General features: G+C 41.1%; 1 pseudogene across 1 annotated transcript in view; it reads left to right on the top strand.

Moving 5' to 3' along the window:
* LOC146771168 (uncharacterized) overlaps positions 1–6,098 on the top strand; it is an 821,319-nt pseudogene that overhangs the window by 327,146 nt on the left and 488,075 nt on the right. The gene's annotated exons all lie outside the window — the stretch shown is intronic.

Genomic DNA, 6,098 nt, shown 5'->3' with positions numbered 1-6,098 from the left:
CAAAGCGTTCATAAAAGCATAAAATAACAAGTTTAAGATCTTATTTTTAGAACTGTTGCACCACCTCTAGCCTAATCAGGGTGCGTGTTTATTGAGTAAACCATTTTTGGAGAGTTCTTGGGACTGTGCTCATCTTCTCTCTCTCTCTCTCTATATATATATATATATATATATATATAGAGACAGATCTTCTCCATGCATGGACGCACCGCTCAAAGACCAAAGAAGGGCCCGCGAGGGAGGTCAAGAATCATCTCTGGATGGGAACATCAGGACTGTAGTTTTAAACATGCAGGGGTGTGTGCTGGGGCTCACCGGAGGGCTGTAAAACAATGTGTCCTGGAACAAACAGCAGAAATCAACCCACCAAAGGGCGAAAAAGTGCATAAGTTAACTACACCTCCCAGCATGCATGGAGAAGATCAATACAGGCACACCGGAGGACAATTGAAGAATGAAGACATGCGGAATGGAGAGGTAGCTGCAGGAAAATGATTCTCTGCTACAGGCCTCTGACGAGAAGTGCAAATGCTTCGAAACGTACGTAAGGTCAAGGACTCAATAACCAGGATGAAAAACTGTGTGTTTTTAAAATAAATGGTCTGTGACTAACCTGATGTGGAGTGCGGCCTCAAATCGGAGAAATCTGTGGGGATATATATATAGACATATATATATAAATATCACAACCCCGGAAGAGATATCGAGGCTTCAAGTCCGTAAAACAGCAGCTTTATTCAAGTACACAGAGGCAGCATTTCCTTGGAAAGGTTTTCTCTTCCTGTGTTGTGGTTTTAAAGGACAGGAGACTCCTTGCCTGTTCAAACGAGGCCGCCCTGCAGGGACGGGGGCTCCTACCTAAGTGGAGAACTGTGCTTGGATATATATCTTGGTCATGTGATCAAGGCCTTTCTGAGGCCGAAACGCGTCATGGCGGTGCACGACACACTTTTTGATTATATATATATGCACTGATTCGACTGGGTCAGCTTCGTCCTTTCTGCAAGCTTGAATGGTGTGACGAAGTTCCTGTATATATATATATATCTAAATAAATATATATCTTTGGCGCCGGTTGACGAATCCTCGCGAAATTTTCAAAACTAATGGGGCGCTCCGTTCAGCTCCTACCCTGAAAGTCTCGGGGTGATTTGTCAAGCGGAGGCCGAGAAAAAGGGGGGGTCCCAAAACGCGTTTTCCCCATGCATTTTCCCATAGGACCTTTAGACACAGCTACAGCCCGAACGGCTGAACAGAATTACTTGAAATTTGGCAGAGAGGTAGCCATAAGGTCAAGGAAGTGCCTTTCGCAGGTCTGGTGTAAATCTGTTCAGTATTTCCTGAGAAAATAGCATTTAAAAGCATATCAATATCTATACGCGCGCACCGTGCGCGCACTGAGCAAGCCCTGTGCACGCACCCTGCCGTGCGCGAGCGTAATTCTGATTGGTTGTTAGATGTCAGTAAACATTCGAATCGGTCGAAATCAGGAAGTGTCGGCCGCCATTTTGTCTGTCGCACTGAAAAGGAAAGGTGGAGACCATGAATAGGGGGCAGGGTAGGGAGTTCTTGACCTCCTAGCCATTGTAAGGGGTCACAGTAGGACCACGAAAGGCAAAAAAAAAAGATTTTAATTTTTTTTAAAAACATCGCGAGGTGCGCGCACCCAGCGCGCACCCAGCGCGCACCCAGCGCGCACCCGAAAAAAAACATTAAAAAAAATAGAATTAAAAATCACGTTTAAGTGTTTAGATATTAGGTGGCTCTAAAAAGAGCCCTTGTGTTTATTGAGTGTTTTTCGGTACCTACAAGTAAGTACCGATGCAGAGTCTAAAGTTCAAGAGGAAGACTCTGTTCCCTTTATCATTGAAATGTACACCGTCTCCTCTATAAATGTCTTGCATGTTGTAACGCAAGTTGTTGTGGTATATAGAACCCATACCATAGTCTCTGAGGAAAGCAGAAACAGACTTATTGACGTGCTTTCTTGCTTTGTCAATCTGTGGACAATAATGGTTGGACCAGTTCCACTTTTGCCTTTGGCATATATTAGAATATACAAAGGCAGTTTGTGGAAAAAGTGACATCAATTGCAGAAAGGTGTCCTTAATAAGCATTTCCAGACCTACCCCAGTTAAAGTGCCTAGGTCATTTCCACCACAGTGCACAATAATAAGGTTAGGCTGTGGGAGATGTAGAAAGGTTTTCACCAAAGGCATTAATTGGTGCCACTTTAACCCTCTCTGACCAATCCATTTAATGTCTACATTTGGCAAAGCAAGGTCTTTGAAAATACCTCTTTTTCTGCATACTTTTCACTCCAGAAGACATAGCTATGACCTACAATCCACACTGTAAACATCTTCCAAGGAGAACAGGATGCACTCAGGAGGTGTCTTTCAGTAGAATGGCAATATGAAAAGAAAGACAGTTGAAAAATGGAGGCATACATACTTTTTTTAATAAAAAGAACTCATTGGCTGATTCAAACCATTTTACAGTTAAAACTAGGCTGTATGTTTAAATTTTTAAAAGCATGTTTTGGATTGGTACAGAAAAATGTGTTCTCACTGAACATTACTTTGGATTTGCTGTTAGGTTTGAAAAGTCAAGCACTCTTGCTCTTTGGATTTGAAACATTGTGTGCTGAACTTCTGACCTCTCTGCTCACACCTGTGTTCCATGAGCCGTTGCTATGGTAGCAGGCAGAAGTCATGTTGGGGGAAGGGATGATTTGGAAGGGGGTTGAAAGTTGCAACCAATAGAAATGTGTGATTCCATTTGAAAAAATGTGGGAAGGACTGTGATTTTACATTAACATGTATATGTGGGGAAAAAAGAGAGGGAAAAATTACTGGTTGTGGAGAGAGGAGAGAGGTGTACAGCTCTGAGATTCTGGCTCTGATAATCTGCTGTTTGAGTGCCACATTTCTTTCTCAACTAATTAATTTTAATGGTGAGTTATGAGTTTGAGAGGGGAAGTATGTGGTGTATTTTGATATAAATAATAGAATTGTCATTCTTGTTTTAAAGTTGTGTTTTACATTTTGTGATTTAGGAGAAATTTAACTGTCTTGAACTAGTAAGATATTATGGAGTATGTTTTCACTGTAAGTTAAGGTGTAGTGGTATCACTGAGGAATACTGTTTTGTGCCTAGAATCACATCATGAGCGTGTCTGCACACAGGATTTGTTGTCAGAGATTTAATTTGTGTTGCTGTTGTTCTGTTAGCCTTGCACTTGTAGAAAAGTGGCAGTTTGTTTGCTTAAAGTGTGATGGTTAGCATTCAGCAGAAATTAGTTACTCACAAAAAAGAGGCAAATGCAAACACATTTGAAAATTGCATGGTACATTTTCCTACCACTTTAAAAGTGGTGTTTTACATTTTATGTTAAGGAAGATATTTAAGTGCCTTGAACATGTTAGATATTATGGAGTATGTCTTCACTATAAGTTAAGGTGTACTGCTATCACCCAGGAATACTGTTTTCTGCCTAGAATCACACCATGACACAGTGTGCACACAGGAATTGTTATCAGAGATTTAATTTGTGTTGGTCTTGCTCTATTACCCTTGCACTTGTAGGAAAGGGGCAGCTTGTTTTTTGTAACACATGCTGATGGTCTCAAGTAGCTGTTAGGACATGTGCTCTTTTTTGCCTCTCTAAAATATAAGGGAAATGTGTCAGGCTGTCTCAGTAACTATCACTTGCTCCATCCACAGTACTAAATGTGCTTTCAAATTGCCAAAGGAAATATCGTTTTCTGCCTAGAATCACAGCTCTCCATGCCACTGGAATCAAGCTATCCTGGCTGAAGAGGGGTGAAACCCCGAAACCGGTCCTAGGATGCTTGTTTCCAGTCCAGGGAGGACCTGGCTTGGCAGTTCGGGCTGGACTGTTCCCATGAGGCACAGGGTCAAGACTGATTTGCATATGGCTGGGTTCAAACTGGAATGGCATGGTGAGCAAAAAAACGATGGATTTAGGCCCAGATCTCTGTACTGGGGTGAATGTATGACATTGTTCTGCATTCTGTCCATCAATTGTTGTTTTTGCATTTGTCAAGTAGCTGTTAGGACATGTGCTCTTTTTTGCCTCTCTAAAATATAAGGGAAATGTGTCAGGCTGTCTCAGTAACTATCACTTGCTCCATCCACAGTACTAAATGTGCTTTCAAATTGCCAAAGGAAATATCGTTTTCTGCCTAGAATCACAGCATGAGTCTGAGTGGACAGAGGAATTGTTGTCAGAGATTTTATTTGTGATGCTGTTGTTCTGTAAAACTTGCACTTTCAGAAAAGGGCCAGCTTGTTTTGTTCAAATGTGTTGGTTAGTACTCAGCAGAAATCACTATCTCACAAATGAGAGGCAAATGTTAACACATTAGAAATCAACAGAGTAGATTTTCCATTCAATCTTGTAATCTGTGAGGTAGTTGCTACATGTAAAAAACTCTAATTGACCTTTACCAAAGATGTACTCTTACACACATATCTGCAGTCTTCATGCACTTGTAAAAGTCTCCATGCAGATTTCTCTTGCAACTGACAATACACAGTCACCAGAAACACACTGTTTGCACACATGCAGCAGCTTCTCCTACACTCCCATGCATAATACTCAGCTCTGTGTTGTGTTTCAGATAGCAGTGTGTAACACAAACAGAATGTACGTCACCAAGGCTCATTTCCTTTGCTCTACTCTAATCACTCACCCTGTAACACATGCTGATGGTCTCAAGTAGCTATTAGGACATGTGCTCTTTTTTGCCTCTCTAAAATATAAGGGAAATGTGTCAGGCTGTCTCAGTAACTATCACTTGCTCCATCCACAGAACTAAATGTGCTTTCAAATTGCCAAAGGAAATATCGTTTTCTGCCTAGAATCACAGCATGAGTCTGTGTGGACACAGGAATTGTTGTCAGAGATTTTATTTGTGTTGCTGTTGTTCTGTAAAACTTGCACTTTCAGGAAAGGGCCAGCTTGTTTTGTTCAAATGTGATGGTTAGCACTCAGCAGAAATCGCTATCTCACAAATGAGAGGCAAATGTTAACACATTAGAAATCAACAGGGTAGATTTTCCTTTCAATCTTGTAAGCTGTGAGGTCGTTCCTACATGTAAAAAACTCTAATTGACCTTCACCAAAGATGTACTCTTACACACATATCTGCAGTCTTCATGCACTTGTAAGAGTCTCCATGCAGATTTCTCTTGCAACTGACAATACACAGTCACCAGAAACACACTGTTTGCACACATGCAGCAGCTTCTCCTATACTCCCATGCATAATACTCAGCTCTGTGTTGTATTTCAGATAGCAGTGTGTAACGCAAACACATTCAACGTCATCAAGGCTCATTTCCTTTGCTCTACTCTAATCACTCACCCTGTAACACATGCTGATGGTCTCAAGTAGCTATTAGGACATGTGCTCTTTTTTGCCTCTCTAAAATATAAGGGAAATGTGTCAGGCTGTCTCAGTAATTATCACTTGCTCCATCCACAGTACTAAATGTGCTTTCAAATTGCAAAATGAAATATCGTTTTCTGCCTAGAATCACAGCATGAGTCTGTGTGGACAGAGGAATTGTTGTAAGAGATTTTATTTGTGTTGCTGTTGTTCTGTAAAACTTGCACTTTCAGGAAAGGGCCAGCTTGTTTTGTTCAAATGTGTTGGTTAGTACTCAGCTATCGTTTTCTGCCTAGAATCACAGCATGAGTCTGTGTGGACAGAGGAATTGTTGTCAGAGATTTTAGTTGTGTTGCTGTTGTTCTGTAAAACTTGTACTTTCAGGAAAGGGCCAGCTTCTTTTGTTCAAATGTGATGGTTAGCACTCAGCAGAAATCACTATCAGAAAAATGAGAGGCAAATGGTAACATATTTCAAATCAACAGGGTAGATTGTCCTTACACTCCTGCAATGGGTGAGGTAGTTCCTACATGTACAAAACTCTAATTAACCTTTAGCAAAGATGTACTCTTACACACATATCTGCAGTCTTCATGTACTTGTAAAAGTCTCCATGCAGATCTCTCTTGCAACTGACAATGCACAGTCTCCAGAAAAACACTCTTTGCACACATGCAGCAG

This window comes from Triturus cristatus, unplaced genomic scaffold, assembly GCF_964204655.1.
Source record: "Triturus cristatus unplaced genomic scaffold, aTriCri1.1 SCAFFOLD_147, whole genome shotgun sequence".
Lineage (NCBI taxonomy): Eukaryota > Metazoa > Chordata > Amphibia > Caudata > Salamandridae > Triturus > Triturus cristatus.
This window is presented reverse-complemented; position numbering and strand designations above follow the sequence as displayed.